Here is a 17,479-nt window from a genome sequence, read left to right as displayed (position 1 = left end):
GATTATCTTCTACAAAAAGCAAATAGATGTCATCCATTTCCGACATAACTTAAATATAGTAGAGTTTCCGAGAGACAAAATGGCAGTGCCCGCATATGAGGCGCTTACGTGTTTCTTGGCGCAAACAATGATGGTCAGGTCGAAACCACCGACCATGATAGTTCCAGGGATGAAGGGAGTTGCCGTTGCGACCAATGCTATCCTTGTCGTAGGGTGGATCGGGGGCTTGGTCGGGAATAGGCGGTAAGGAAGATCGAGAAGGCAGCCATAGGCGCGTCTGCGAGCTCGGGGAAAGGAAGGAAGGAAGGAAGGAAGGAAGTGCGGGCCTAGCGAGGCAGGAGACAATTTATGGCCGCTGGAAACAATGCTACCGTCGGCCGACAAAGGGTGCTGCCGCCCTTCGCCGCTCTACGTCGGTCGAACCCCCTACTGCCGCGAGTTAGCCAGACTACCAACTTCGCACCACTCCCGCCCGGGTCGTGTCACCCAAGGCCTCTGCAAGGTGATTTTCCAGCGGGTACAACAACGTCTGACCGCTTGTCTACCTTCTCACGTTTCGTCTAGGAAAAGAAAAAAATATACGAGTTTCGCCCGACGGCGCTCCGGGATGTTTTTCACCCTGCCGACAATCGGAATTTATCGCCTCTACGATAGAGAGAGTGAGAGGAACTTCGATGAGCCGCGAATAACTGGGACTTCGTCGCCTCTGCTGCAATCACCAAAAAGCCGAAAGAGAAATATTTTTTTCTAAAACAATATTATTCACTTGAACTTGAAAAAAGTTTCCCTTAAATTAATTAAAGTTTGAGAAGGGAATCAATTATGCTCATATTATAGATAAGCAAGCATATCGCTCATTTACTGCGATACAACACAATTTAAAAAAAAACAAAGTTTATTAGAAAATGAATTTCAATATTTTGAATAATTCTAATCATTAATATTTTGAATTGCAATTTTGATGTAATAATTTATTGCATAGAAATAGACGTATATTTTTTTCAAATACATTCTTTTTTTTTAAATGTCTATTCTGCAAGCAAGTAAAAAATTTTTTTATTTATGTCTCTGTGTAGTAAATGAATATATAATTTGTATCTTTATTATTATTATATCTCATATCTTTATGACTATTTAATTTTATTGTTATATTAAAACATTTAAAATTAGTTCAAAGTTTTTTTCAATTCTTAATGAGCAGAGCGAAAGAATTAAGTCTCAGCTTCTAAAACAAAATGTTAAGATTGCTCCTCTAGCGTAGATATTTTCCATTTAATTCGGTAAATCGTAATTTGGATGAATTTACTTTTGTCACAGAGATTTTCTTCGTTCGAAAGCAATTTTCAAATTCAAACTTTAACCGATCATATAAACACGACATTGCGTTTACGGAGCTGCGTTCGATTCCTCGCACTTAAACCGATACTTTCAATCAACGAGACACGTCGACCGCCACTTTACTCGATCCGCACGAAATGTATCCCAAAGTAGCGCAAACGATATCATCAACGGAACGAATCTTCCTTTTTATATCATCTTCCGCGAATCGCCCAGCGCATTGGAGTCCGTCCAAAGAAAATACTGAAACTAAGATGGTTTGCAGAAACGAGTGCATCGAACTCGGCACGAAAGAACTGACCTAAATCCCGAATCCTTCAGAGGATTGAATAACACTTTAACTTGCAGCCTGGTCGCACGCGAAATCTCCCTCGTTGATTAGTAAACTACCTCTTTACCTTACTTTTCTTTCAATAATAATGGCACATTCGCGTGCTTAAACACTAAATTAATTTACTAAAGGTTTCAACATCACTTGTTTCTCATCCTGTCTGATATTTAACGCGATCAATATTTTGATAGTAAGACTTTTTGATAATACTTTCAAGAAAAATATACATAGTAATTATATATAATAATACATAATAATTATACATAATAATTAATACACATGTACGTGAACTGTTATGCAAGTACTACATAAATTGATAATTTGATTCAAATATTTTCAAAAAACTTAATTAATACAGATTAACGAGAATCTCTAGAATCACACGTGAAAAAATTTAGAACTAACTAATTATGTCAAAATAGTAAGATAAAAAAAAACAACTTTTCTATCATAGATGAAATGAATTCTTATACAATGATTTTTTAAAATAATATACATAATAAATTTGTATATTGAATAGTATACGAATAGTTTTGTTGCACTATCAGCATGCTTGAAATTTCTTAGTAATTATTTTAATGCTCTAACAAAATGATTTTCAAATCTGTATCTAGTCAAATTTTTAGATACTTCAGCAAAATCATTCTTTCTGTGTAATTTATGGATCAAATTATCAAAATGTAATAAGTAAAATCTGATTCTTTTAAGCAATATTAATCTTTAAAAACATAATAACATACAGATCCTTGGTCTTAAACTTTCTGACGATAATGTAATTCTTCATTATCTTTTTCGCGTCAACCATTTGTCATCGAAGCATAGTGGAACATCCTCCGAGTGGGAGTTCGACATTCTGGAACATCCTTCTCGGCAAGCCACACATGAGAGACTGGCACGTAGCTATGTCTAGCCAGTTACCACCCATTCGTTTCAGTCGCTCTATTCAGGGAATTGGATCGTACGTGCAGATATCTCGAGTTTGAACGCGACGAGTTTTAAGGGTATCAAAGGACAGGATATTAAAGTCTCTCTTACGGGGGCGTGGCGGTGAGGACGCAAGCCGCTTCACGACGTAAAGTATCGTTACGGCACAGCTTCCGGTGCATCCAGCAATCCCTCCTTCTTCTCTGCTCACTCTCCCACCCCGCATCTCTGTCGTGTTTTATGTGAAACGCTATATTCCGACGAAACCGGCGCAAGTATTATGCGGCCTATTTCACTATAGCTTTTTCGAAAGATAATTCCATGTATGAATTACACCTGCAGCGAATTCTCCGGGGATTTAGCAAAAAAAGCAAAAAAAGCAAAAAAAGAAACCAATAACATTATCCGAATGAAATGTGCAATTATTGAAATTCTTAAAGGATCGTCTCATCTATGTCTCATCTGTGTTCTCGTTGCCTTCAGCTCGCGATTCCATTTATCCGTTGGCTTTTGAACTATCTTGAGATCATCTCTTCTTGAAAGGTAATTGAGGATTACGAAGTGAAACGAGGATTGAAGATAAAAGTGAGACATGTACAAGCGATAAAATGATAATGATAAGTGTGGGAGAGTAGCAAGCGTAATTACGACCTCTTAACGCTTTCAATGGAAGGAAAGACTACGTTGTAGTATTACGTAGTGCATATAATACATAAGAAAAAGAACTTTATTTTTTACATTTAAAAAAGAACCTAAGTTTAAATTATATGACGAAATTATATACAAATATAATATTTAACAATATATAAATATTTTTCAGATTTCTCTTGATATATTTCTCAGGCAGCGTGGAACGTTTCAGCAATATTGCAACAACACTGCTGTAATATTGCCGGAATGTTCCATACTATGTGAGTTAATATTAAATATTATCAAAAATGTACGGTGCATGTGTGCGGCATTCCTCTGAAGTAATATTTTACGTTACTTTGAGAAATAAATCTTCAATATCTCGTGTAAATATTTACATATATTTAAATATTACAGAAGATGCGCATCTATACGAAATCCAGTTGACAACATAGATGCTCGCAAATTGTTAGCTAGACAGTATTACAAGAATCACAATGTAATCTCTCTCATTCTCGAGTCAGTAGTCATTTTATAGTATCGCTTAATTCCTTGCGATTGCCGTTTTGAGCCGGAAATGGAAGATTTGCATGAGGGTTCCGGTTCTCATTATCGCCGACGATCGTAGGCGTCGACGAGCGAACGAAGCCAATTCCAGATGATGCATTTATCCTCCGTACGCACGATCAATGCAAATTTGCCGAATGTATATGATAGAGTTCATTGCATTGTTACGTACCGTTACAAATACACTGCACGCGTTGCGTCGTTACAATCATTGTTTGATACAACACATCGGTTGAAATACAACAGCATGAAATAGTTATAACAGAAATAAAATTTTCAATCCGTATTAATTCAATAGAATTTTACAAATAATTGCTGCAACAGCTAGAATTTCACGTGCAATTAAAACAATAAAAATAATTAAAAGATCAATCCTCGCAATTTTTTTTGCAATCAGTTATATAATTCTACTAATGATCGGAATACATTTATTTAAAATGCTATTAATTTAAACACTTAATTTTTTAAAATTTATTTTTATAATTGTTATTTATTTATTTATATTTTTATTATAATCATTTATCAAGACAATACTAGTACAGAGAGAATTACGTAAGTCACGCTAATTTACAATTTATACGCAGTGACAAAAAAATAAATTTATAAGAGAGAAATTGATATACATACATAACTTTTACATGAAATAGCATACAATTTCAAGTAAATAGATGAGAAATGCAATGATATGCAATTTTGGAAAATAAAAATATTTGAACAAAATACTTCCTTATCTTATTTGAAGTTAATTATAATTGTGATAATCAAAAGTCGCAAAACAATAATAGAATGAATGTTCAGATTTAAATACGAGTTTAGTTGTCACAAATTAAAATGAAAAGTAACAGTTTTAAATCGAGTTCAGCGAACACTCGGCATCGCGACGCAACAAGATGCGATAAAAGACAAACATCACATTGCTTCGAGACGGTACGAGAGGGATAATTTTGACCTCGTCGAGAGCGAAGAGAATCTCGAGTATCGCGAACAACGAGAATTCCAACGAGAAGGATGCAAAATAAACGCGAAAAAATATTTGATGACTATAATCGACTAATTCAAAACGATGATTCTTTCGCTAATAATCATTTTTTTTCGTTCGATAGTACGTGTCGTCATCACTATGCCAGAAAAAACAAAATCTTATAATTATTTGTATGCTCTAATCTCTTTATGAATTTTCTTAATTAGCCGATATATGTCTAAGTATATTAATTGGATTGTAAAGTAATTTCTCAATATAAAAAGCATTTTTTTATGTGTGGATATTTTTAAATTTATTCCCTTCTATTATAAAAAAAAAACTGAATTACACAATAAATTATCACAAATGAAATTACATCTGAATTAAATATCGATTCCAGAAAAAGATTTATTTTAGCTTAAATATTTCAATAAAATTCTATTGTATTTACTTCTCGATTTCATAAATTTAATCTTGTTATCATTATACAATTAAAAATTCAATAAATAATTTTGTTCGTGATTATTAATCTAAAAAAAAACAACGCTTTTTATGGATAAAAAAATAAAATATAATTTTCCAATATTTTCAATCAAATCTATTATACGAATAACAATGTTAATTAACTTTGTTAGTTAAATTCTTTAACGTCTGATTTATACACACGTAGTCACGTATGTGTAATTCGTACGAATGATTCTGGGAAAATAATTTCGAGACAATGGATAGACCAGAGAAATTCCGTGGTCCACACTGATGGTGGCAATGTTCAGGGCGAGAAACTCACGCGTGGCATCCGCGTGTGTGGCCGCTGAAAACACGAGTCTGCAATAATGCGACCGCGTTAAGGCCCGAGACGCATCAACGGAAAGAGCAGATCGGCTGGCATGGCGGTTGCTACGGTTAATGAACGCGAAGTCGTTGGTGTCGTCGTGACAGTCCCGAGTCATTAGGAAGTCTTGCAGAAACGCGCGCACAAAACGACTTTACAACGTGATATACAGAAAGTCCAACAAATCCTGCATTTTTCGCTAATATTCTTTGAAATGTTTTCTTAGCCATCAATTAATTTGAAATCATATTTTTTGTTCAATTTTTCAACATTCGAAATGTTAAGAAATTACAATTCTCTTGATAAAAACTAAACTCGACAAAATTTTAATATTCATTTATTTCTTTAAAATTTAAATCGCTATTTAAATTTCTAACATTTTAATCTTACAATCTATTATTTTCAATATGAAAACTATTGATATGCTTCTCCATATAATTTGCTTCTTATAATATTTCTAGAGATAAAAATAAAACTTCTGAAAAATAAATACATGTTCCATCCATATTTTTTTCAACGTGATTTATTATTCATATCACGACAAATGAAATTATTTCTTTCAATTGTTCTCGAGTTTTTACATTGTTTATAAGTATTAAATTAAAACTGAATATTATTATTAAAGTTGTATACTTATTTGTTTACAAATAATAAAGAAAACATGATATTATATAATCATGATGATTAGAAATCCAATACCATTGAAGAAGAAGGAAAAGAAGACAATAAAGAAGTATGCAGAAGAAGCATATCATCGCTTAATGAAACTAACAAGAAAAGATATTGAAGTATTTTTCTCTTTTTTGATAAACTTTTAATATATTGTATTCTACACAAAAATAACGACACAGTATTTTTTTTATACATACCCATTCACATTTTTAAAGGGTGAAACATTCCTTAGAAAAAAAAATCGATTATTCTTATTTTAAAGTGAATATTGTTGAACCTATAAGAGATAGAAAAAATGTTTAAAATAAAAATTGAATAGTTTTAAGAGTACGTAATTATTATATTTTTTAAATATTTTTTAATCATTTTCTTATAAAAAAAAATGTTTTTTTTATCCAAACAAACTTTTTAAAATTATTATTATAAAGTACTCTTGAAACCATTTAACTTTTATTTCAAACATTTTTCCATCTCTCACAGTTTCAACAATATTTGCTTCAAAATAGAATAACTGTTTTCCTAAAGGATGTTTCACCTCTTAAAAATGCGAATGTATAAAAAAATATGTACCTCTTATTTAAAAAAAAAAAAAAAAAAAAAACATTCAAAGCTTATCAAATCGAAGAGCGACACTTCAGTGCCACTCCTTGTAAGAAAGGTCAATGTCTTCCCTTCGAAGAGAGTTTACTTTACATAGTTTATTACATCAGCATCACATCCCGATAAGATTTGTTACCGACACTTCAAACTATCAATTAACATTTAATATGATACGTCGTCGATGATACTCGAGACACGATACTATGCGCAGCTCGCGACGCAGCACTTTATTCATTTCATCGCGTTAGCCCGAACGACGAAGGGAGATGCAACTCTCCCTTTGAAAGCGAGAAACTTGATCGTAACTCGACGGGAATGCCGTAAAGGGATCCTCGTTATTGTCGAGCATCTTCTGGCTGATCGAATGAGAGCGAAGTAACGTCACCGACGTGGCGGGAAGATCGTCGAAGAATGGCAGTCCCATTTCGACGACACGGATCGCTCATAAGAATCTCCGGGGCGAACCCTGGCAGAAGCGGGTTTCTCGTGCCACTTAAGGGCAAACACGACCGGAGCCTGCGGGGGGTCCGCGCCGCCCTGAAAGCTGCGCGGAAGCTCTGCGAGGGTAAAGCTATGCTGGAAGATTGCATTTAAGATACTCGACTCGGTATTTATAGACTTCTAAGCAGTCAACAAGGAATCCTCTCTCACGCGGGCTTCTCTGACCGGGATCGATCACCATCATTACGCGAACACATCGTGGAGCCTTCGTTCTATTACCCGTCCGTCGCGTCGTCTTGGAAATTGTGTGACTAATTACGTCGGAGCAAATAAATCACGCAAAAAAAATTTTAAGAATATAAACGTATTTGATCTTTTACCTTAAAAAAATATTTTGTGAATTAAAAAAAAATATTATGATTTGAATATTTATGTACAGAATCGGGAGAGAGAGAGAGAGAGAGAGAGAGAGAGAGAGAGAGAGAGAACTATTCCATTTTTTTATACTTATCAGAAATTGAACAGTATTATTTATAATTGAGGGGATGGGCGGAATAAAGACCTAATTGCAAAATCTTGATATTAATAAAAATTAAAATAACTTGCTACTTTTTTTGTTACACATAAATAGATACAATATTAAATAAATTTATGTAATGTCTTTAAGAAGTTATAAATCTTCTCTATTACAATCAATATTAAAAAAAAATTAAAAAAGCTAATTGCTAGAAAAAAAGGCCTAAGTAAAATTTTGCCTTTATTCCGCCCATCCTTTCAATTTGAAACTGATGGTATTATGTTTAATGACGTAACCTTTATCTGAAAATTATGACAACAGTCAATTACTCCAATTAGATCATGCTGCATTATTAGATATTATATCGTGTTTCAGATATCCTGTCAGGCAGGTTTATATTCAGATAATGGTGCATTTCAGCTACATCTATTGTTGAATAACGTACACTCATGCAAATAATACCGTGTCTCTTTCGTGTCATTCGTAATAATACACGAACGGATAATATTTCGAAGAGAGAGAGAGTGAGAGAGAGAGAGAGGGTATAGACAAAACGATCCGCAATTGATAATTTTCAAAGCTACAAATAGCTGCAAAATTTCGTATTGTTCTTTTATTATGAATTAGAATTTATATTTATCCAAAACACTGAAAATGTCTGCTTAAAAGAAATTATATTTTATATACTCTGTTTTAATTCTGAATGTCGGGTTAACCAGTTTTCGTATATATAACTCTACATTTAAATAAAAAAAATCTACATTTCCAAGAAAAGGAAAAAAAATAAAATTAACATAAAAATAAGTAGTTGATTCTTAAAATTAAAATAAAATTACTTAATTTTAAAGACTGACTTCATTCTTGCTTTAACAAGGATGTCCTCGTCTTCAAATAACATTTCACTGAATTAAAAATCCTACCAAAAGAGAAAAATTCAAAATATTTTTTAAAATATAATAATTAAAATATAATTTTTCTATTGTTATACACTGCGAACAAAAAAGAAGAAAAAAATAGACGAGACTAAAAACTGCTTGCCAACACTCTAACATGCAATAAAATGTAATCTAGTTTTTAATACGATTATCTCTCTACTTTGTGTTCACATCTTTTGTGAGACTGTGCACATGAGAATTACGCACGAAATTGAATGATAAGGTAGCTTCGCAGTGATTTGTCGAACCAGTAGGAAACTTGAAAAAGAGTCCGCCGCGTTGCGACGGTGACGATATCGTCCCCCTCGGCATTGGGGATGGCCCGAGGGTTGGAAGAACGCGGCGAGTGGTAGTCGACGACTCCCTCAGGAAGCGCAACACCTAAATTAACCGTGGAATCCCGGCGTGCTGTGGCGGCAACTCGCGATAGTGCCCTGAGGTAGTACGTCCCCGCTTGCAAATTGGGGAATCAGAACTCTCCGGTCCGTCTCCAACTCTCCCGCGTCTTCCTGAATGTCATAGGGGGAGGAAGGAGGGGCGGAATTCCATTCGCGAGCGGGTGGAAGCTGACGAGTTAGGGTCCTGTGCGTTTACGCCACAGGAGACCACCTCGACGAGACTATCCACTGGACGGTACACAAACAAGGACAATTAATGTCTGATGACGTATACTATTCTCTGCGCTCTAATTCGATACGATATGCAAATTGTTTGCAAACAACATGGGAAAAATACAAGCGGAAGTCAGAAATAGAGTAAATATAGAATTTCGATACTTATTTTATAGAGAACGTTAAATACTTTATTTTGTTTATTGTATACTGAATGTTGCACAACTGTTCGGTGCTATAAATAATTTATAAATTTTTCATATATAGTTTTATTTTAGAGAGAGAAGAGAAAGAGAATCTGATCTATCTTTTTAAAAATAGATCAGATTTCGATCAGATTAAAACATTTATTAAATCGCTTCAATTAGGGATCTCTTTCTGAAAATAATCTTATCTTCATATATATGTATAAATGCTGAACTAAGCTTTTCTAACACCCTAGATTAACATTATTGGGACAATGCTTTGATATATAGTAAAATAAAGACATCGTGCATAACAGCTCTCGACGTTAAGTCGGATTGTAACATTCAGTGGATCTTAAGTAAAGAATAATAGATCGGATCGAGTACAAAGAACGTGGATGAAATTGATTGAATCGTAAGAAATAGTCGTAATGCGTAATAACGTATCGAGATGAATGGAGCCAAAGCGGGGATCGAAATGGAAAAGGGGCAATGTCGAAGGGGCGAAAAGTACAAAGGGAAAAAGGAACACGCAAGTACTGTTGAAGAGGATCTTTCGATTCGGAGAGAGATTTCTTTTTTCGATTTGGAGAAATAGGAATCCAATTTGGAAGCCCGGATAGAAAATGGAGTCTGGTTAGGAGGGGGACACTAAACACCCTATTGTCGGAGAAACGACTAGTACTTAAACCAATCGTTAGCCCTCATCCCTCTAAGGACTACTACTCGCACCGCTATCTCGTATATTTATTTGTACTTTTTGGAGCCAAGAAACAAACGAGAAGACATGAAAAAAATAAGGGAAATAGAAAGACCGGATGGCGTTTCGTTACTTCGCACGAAAAGAAGCTTTACAGAGAAATCGCCGTCTCGCGCCGTTAAACATGCGAGGGTGGAACAAGTAACGGCCGTAGGATGTTCTTCTAAACTCACAAAGGGTGTCCGAAAATCATTTCCCGGTAAAATGAATCCTTCCAATAAAACTCGCAGAAATTTTACCAATTTTGTTTTATAATGTTTGATATTAATACGATTTCCTATTTTTGTATATCCTATCTTTCCATTTTTTTTACTGGTCCAGTATAATAATATACATAAACTTATTATACCAAATATTTAAATAAAAAGTTAATTACGAAAATATTGAACGTTGTAAATTTCGGACGGATTAATAAATAAAATGTTTAACGACTATATGTGATCTTCAACGCAACGAAATCATATATTTTGTAGAGAACGAGGATAGAAGGAAATGGCCGTAGTAAAACACGGTTGGAAAGACGAAAAAAATAAAAAAAAAATGTGCGAACGCTCGACAAACATCGTTCGCATTCAAGCGTCAAGTTTTCCTAACGGAGTTCACGCGCGCAAACAGAGCTTGCAAGACTCTTTGTTCTAAACCGTGGATTTATGCGCTCTTCATATTCTGCACCGGATTTATCTCTCTTCCTCATGCACAGCTGGACAAAATAAAAATACATGTAGTTCTGTAAAGACGATGCCGTACAATAGAGACACTTGATTTTGGCACTTAAAAGTGGTTACAGTATATTTGCGTAAAAAGATTGAGATAAAAGTACACTGGGAAAAGAATCTGGTTACATTAATTAAAATAAACAAAATTCTGGTTGAAGATAGATAATAAATCAGAATTTATTACAATTTTAATTGAGACAATCAAAATTCTGATTAATATCGTCAAAATCTTTTGTTCATTTTCAATAAAATTTTTTTTTAATATAGAAACAAAACATAATAAATCGTTTATTACAAAAGATAATGTTACATTTGGCTTGTATTGAATTTAAAATCACGAAAAAGAGATGAAAAATAGCGCTGTGAATCAGAAACGAAGAAAAGCTAATAAATTTCAAAACGTGATTAATAATAAAAAATATAAAATTGCATTGAAAAGGAGTCTGATAGTAGCTAATATCGAGTAAAATAATTTCAATCAAATGTTCGGTTAAATTACCATAACATAATTTACTTTTTTTAATTAAGTAAGTATTATCAAACATAATAATATATTATTTAATCCTTAAGAGCATGAAAAAAAAATCACAGTACCATGAGGAAGATTCAGAGCCGGTAATAATCGCTGCATGATTTTGTGTGCCTAAAGAATTAATTATAAAAATCACTAAATATTTAGAAAAGTAAAATTATTTTTAGTTAAATTTACCGAATATTTCATTGAAATTATTTTACTTAACATTCAGTATACCAAATATGTAGCTATTACCAAACTTTTTTCTAGTGTAGACAATTAATTTTGATGATATTAACCAAACATTTGATTAAAATTATTTTACTCAACATTTGGAAGTTATCAGATTTTATTTTCAGTAAATAATACTAACTGAATATTTATATTTGATACAAAAATCATTAATTTGATTTAATTCTTTGTTAAATAAATATTTATTTGCTAAAAGAAACATGTTTAGGACTATATTAAACAAAATATTAAGATTTAGTAAATTTTTTTCTGAGTGTATTTTCCTTTCAAACGATTTGTATTCATATTTTTCAAAAATATGATTCTTCTATGATATTTCTTCATGTAACATAAATAAGCAAAGAAAAGACCAATAATTTTCTTATTTTATAGTATTTAATAATAAAAATAATTTTGCTTTTTTGCAAAGGAAATTGTTGATTTTAACTGAGCATATACTGTTGGGCGAGCGAATAAATCAGACTACCAATAGCGGGAAATCCCCAAGTTAAATTGCCGCCATATGCAAATTGTCCGAAATAAACAAAGAGGGGACGAGACGTGGAACGCGAAGCATTTAGCCGGATATGCGGTTGGTCGCGGAATCGCGAGGTATGCGAGTCGATGTCGAAAAGCTGTCGGTGGCAAAACGAGAGAAAACAATAACGAACCGCCGGGATGGGGTTGCCACGCGCGCGAAATCGTGCGTTCGATAAATCGCGACGACGATTCACATGCGTCATCGGTCTCGGTAGGTACGAAGTAATAAATGGTACGGATGAGTACGTCGCCGTAATTAGTTTTACCGGCGGATTAACCGCTCCGTCACCTCCGCCACACAAACGCGAACTCTCGCGAAAGGTGAGCTCCAGTTCCGCGGAATTGTGGACGACCCTCGGGGTTGGCGTTTCGCTCAAATCGCGGATCGACTATGGACTAATCCAGCTCTCTCTCTCTCTCTCTCTTCGCCCTGGACAAATTAATAAATTAATTTCATTACTTTGCGCTTTCGACGTATACACAACTATTAACTGGAGATCATCGCGTGAAATGGACGCGACAGCAGCGATGCAACGTACAAAGTTCAAAAATTACAGTTTTCATTGGTTTAACACCATCTAATCTCGCCGTTTCGTTAGTGATTAACTTCATCACTAATTACGCTTTTCAATCCTTCCATCACGTACACTGATAACAGTGATGAAAGAGGCGAACAGTTAAATGTTTTTATGATATTTCTGAAATCAAAGAAATTAATTCTCTGTTTACCTGTGCGTCGACACAGTGTTTGACAAAATACATTAATCGCACGTATTGAAAAAATCGAAGAGCTTGTTTTTAACCATCCCTGGCTCGCGGTGGAATCCTACCTGAAAAACGTCAAAACGCGGCCACGTGGATAAATCTCTCCGACGCGCTATTTGCAAGACCGGAAATTTTCGGGCGCCGCACTGGTCGGGGGCCAAAATTTCGACACTCGTCACTCCAATTACAAACAGTTTAAGCCATGTGCGTATGTCACGTTGAAGCCGACGAACTGGGGGCGATATTTCTGTTTATCGTAAACAAACAGTCGTGTTCCCCGCCATTTGTTTCGCACGATCGCGAAACGCTCTCAAATCTCGTAATCCGTCCGCGTTAAATTTGCTGAATGATGAGAAGAGGAGAAAAAAAAACGAAAGCATCCTCCGATGCAGTCGGATTTTGCGAGCGAAACCCTTTGTCATACATAGATAACGTATCCACCCATGTATATGCTTGCGAATGTTGTGTGAACGCGTTTGTGCGTTATTTGCATGCAGTTGCTTGCAGTTTCCTCGCGCGACCGTGTGCGTGCGAGTGTACAAAAGCGTGCGTACGCACGATGCACACGGTATTTGTCGATGAACAATCAAACATACACAGGGTGTCTGTATCGAGTGTCCTTTCAGTCGCGGATTCTTTGACGAATTCGGAATCGATTTTTCTGTTAGCGGAAATTCAATGCCGCAGACCTTTATCATTCACAGTATTAGAAATTCGTTCGTTAGAAGTTCGATAAAATTGTTTTAAAATTTTTACTGCAAAAAGAAATTAAAGTGCTTCTTTCTCTGTTTGTTAAATTCATGTCAAATTACTGAATTTAAATTTTTAATCACATCTGTAGAGGTCGTCACAGCTCCGACTCAATATGTAATTTTACTAAAACAATTTAATTAAAAAAATATATTAAATTTGACTCAAATTTAGTTTATTATTCTCCAAGTGCATACGTTAATATAAACGTTGTTTTCTTTGGAAGTAACTACAGAAATGGATTAATTTACATTTTGGCATATATGAAAGTTCAAAATAACAAAATGTTATTTAACTCAAGAGATTAGGTTACCATTGCTTCTTTAATATCCGATAGTGCTTCTCTCCAATCATATTTTCTCATCATGATGTATAATGCTTACGCTGAAAAAAAATTACTAAATTTTAATAAATATTTGTTTGAATAGCATTAACTAAATATTTACTTACAGTATATAAATAAATATTTACTCATTAAAAAAGTTATATTTAAGTCGAATAATAATAGTCTTGTATCAAATAAATATATGTTTACACTTAATAAATATTTAGTTAATACTCGAACAAATATTTATTAAAATTTAGTAAATATTTTTTCAGCGTATAAAGTAAAGTAAGAAATAATTAAATGATAAAAATACTGTATAAGGAAAAAGAATATATTTGAAATGAAACTTAACCTCCAACAGCAACATGAATTTTAATTCTTCCTTTTAATTCTAGTAATAAAAGTTTTCGAGAAACAGAAAATTTTTTATTGTTCCGAATTACATAAAAATAGAAACAAAATCTGATATATTTATAAAAGTTTTAACAACGAATTTTTATTGTCGCAGAAGTATGGATTGTATTTTACTTATTTTTTACAGATTAAATTTAGATTCAGATTTTTTTTTTCTATCAAAATTCACAATTTTACGATATCGATGGTGCCTTAAAAAATTTCAATTATCATCGGAGGATTGATAAAATTTCTCTTTAACGCGCAAGCAGCAATTTATTAATTACACTCGAGAAGCGAGAGAAAAAACAAATCTCATCTTCGAAAATGTATGTCGGTAGATTCAGACATAAATTATTCACGAGAAAAAACATCTGTCTGTTACATAATGAAAAATATTCTCGTTTTGTCGGCTGTAAGCGCCGCTGTACATATTGTGCACGAATGTTAACACACGTATGCGGGTGTGTACGAAATGTATTTCTCGGTTGAACATCTCTCTATAGTGGAACTGCAACGCCGGCGGGCTAATCGACGTGCATTGCCGAACGCCAACATAGTTTTCACATGCGACTGCAGTTCGATGCACCTCGGTCTGTGCAGTGCGATAGCTCGCAGAGCCGAGGCTACAATTTAGTTTCCATCCCGTCTCATCTCGCCGCTCTGCTCGATGATTCATCGTAGCTGCGGCTCGTTCGTGGGCTTTTGCGCGAATAGCAACGGCGATGCACTCTTGATGTCACATGAAGATTTCAAACTATTTTTCCGAATCGACCGATTGCTGTTTGAATTATTTGAAGAGAACGTAACTTGTTAAACATTTTGTTCCTGTTTTTTTTTGTGCTTTTCTCGAAATTGATCTATCACTGTTTGGGTAGCCGGATACTTGTATCAAATTTTAAACAGTAAAAATTTTTAGATTTTGTGCAAATTTCATTATAATGTCTCAAAAATCCTTTTAAATAATAAAGAACAGTTTTTTACAGATTTTATCTCGTTTTTACATTTTTAGCGGGAATCTTGTGGAACATGATAGAGAAAAAGTAAAAAATTATGCACTGATAAAGGAAATAACCAAGAATCGTATTATGCTTTACTTGATGTATCTAATCGTATTAAGCAGTAAAATAAATTTAGCTTTTTTCGATCAACTATTGTATACAATAACAACGATTTTCAGTTTAAGTAGACATCAATAATAATTATGTCGTTAAAATACAATAAACTTGTAGCAGTCGTCATTGAATCGAAAGAAAGCTGGCAACGATTAACTTTATTAATATGGATTTAAATTATTCAAAGGTTGCGGTGCCTCTACTTGAAGCACTATATCGATTGCGCATTTTATTGTGAAAGGTTTTTCATTCAGTCGATTGCGTAGGTATAGCTGACAGGTAAAAATACATCGGCTTGCTGAATTTTTTTACTGTAATAAAACCGCTATTAATAGAGCCGGAAGGACATAGCGACGACTATATAGCTATTCCTCCTTCCAGTATCGCGGCAGATTTCAACGCCCGAGGGTTTCTATTTGCAGTCGTTGCACTTGACAAAAATCAAGCTCGCCGCGGCTCGATGCATCGGATGGTTCCGCCCGAGGCCTCGAATCCGAAACTCGGTCGATTTTCCGCATCCTCGTTTTCGCGAACGACGCAAAAAAAATATCCGGACTAATTCCAACGCGACGCGAAAAAAAATGGTTCCGCCCGATGGAAAGGCTTAACTGCGTATGGACGATACACGTCACGTATCTAGCTGCGAAAAGCGTTTCCGGATTACTAAATCCGGTCTAAAATCTTGGTCAAACATATGCATCTTTAACAGCAAATAAAGCTACTTAATATTCGTAAATTAAAAGATGATATACGCGTACACGGAAACAACAATTTTGCTGAAGAATCAAAATTTAGCTAGATACAGATCTCAAAAAAAATTTTGTTGGACCATCAAAATAATTTTGTAGGAATCATAAGCATGATGAGCAATGCTGCAAAATATTGTGATATTCTAGAAATCAATTTTGTCATCCTACCTAATTATTTTGATCCAGTAAAATTATTTTCAGATCTATATCTAATTAAATCTTTAGATTCTTTAACAAAATTGCTTTTTTTTGTATAAGTGAAAAAAGCTCTTTTTGGTCAAGGTGGTTGTTCGTATCTAATTCTACTTATTTCTTTTGTGAATTTATATAATTTCCAATTCAAACTAATTGCGCGCCGATTATTTGTCGATAAAAAATTGAAAATTTGTACTTAATTATACTTAACAAATAAACTGAGAAAAACTTTCCGATTAAAAATGATTGAATTAGTAGATCTTAATCACATCAATCAGAATTTTTGTCATCATAATTAGATCTGGTTATCTCAACTAAAATTCTGATTGATATATAATCAGAATCTACTGGTTCGTTCATTTTCAATCAGAAATTTTTCTCAATGTAGAAATTCCACGATATAATTATTAATAAAATATTTAAATAGCAAGTTAATGGTATCATTAAATTCGTAAACGCTGAACAGTCGGATTCGTTGTAATTTATTGAAACGCCAAACGATTGCAATTCACGCGCCTCATCGAAACGGTAATGAATTCGAAACGTTATATTCGATTGTAATTTTTAGTCTGCAACGCAATACGAAAGATGAAAACCGTTTTCCCCGCGGCAATCGAGAGAGACAATTAAAACGAGGCACTGGGCGTTTTCAGCCATACGATAATCAATTACGTCGCACGGGAGATAAAATATGGTCGGCGCTGTATGATCACCGAGCGAAATCGCTCCCCGGTATCTTGATTGGACAGGTACGCACGTGGAATTGCTTTCATGAAGCGGATCCTGACGCGGTGGTCACAGCCGAGTACAAACGCGACATGCACGAGTTCACGTCGCTCTGTACGCGGCCGGTCATTGTCATCGGCATAACGATGACGA

At 34.3% G+C, this 17,479-nt stretch overlaps 1 protein-coding gene and 1 long non-coding RNA gene across 23 annotated transcripts in view; one reads left to right on the top strand and one right to left on the bottom strand.

Moving 5' to 3' along the window:
- The window catches only part of pxb (putative Hedgehog signaling attenuator pxb), a 647,697-nt gene that overhangs the window by 363,631 nt on the left and 266,587 nt on the right, over positions 1–17,479 (bottom strand). The window lies entirely within an intron of this gene.
- Positions 1–17,479, top strand: part of LOC105144806 (uncharacterized) — a 450,557-nt gene that overhangs the window by 378,481 nt on the left and 54,597 nt on the right. For 2 of the 20 annotated variants that reach the window (XR_015548179.1, XR_015548171.1), the window contains exon 8: positions 213–9,508. The exons of the other annotated variants lie outside the window; for them this stretch is intronic. This is a non-coding gene — a long non-coding RNA (uncharacterized LOC105144806). Of the gene's footprint in view, positions 1–212; positions 9,509–17,479 lie in introns of those variants that run through there. 20 annotated transcript variants of the gene reach the window in all.

This window comes from Acromyrmex echinatior, chromosome 18 (assembly GCF_024713525.1).
Source record: "Acromyrmex echinatior isolate Ae372 chromosome 18, ASM2471352v2, whole genome shotgun sequence".
Taxonomy (NCBI): domain Eukaryota; kingdom Metazoa; phylum Arthropoda; class Insecta; order Hymenoptera; family Formicidae; genus Acromyrmex; species Acromyrmex echinatior.
The sequence above is the reverse complement of the archived record's forward strand: the minus strand, read 5'-3'. Positions and strand labels throughout refer to the sequence as shown.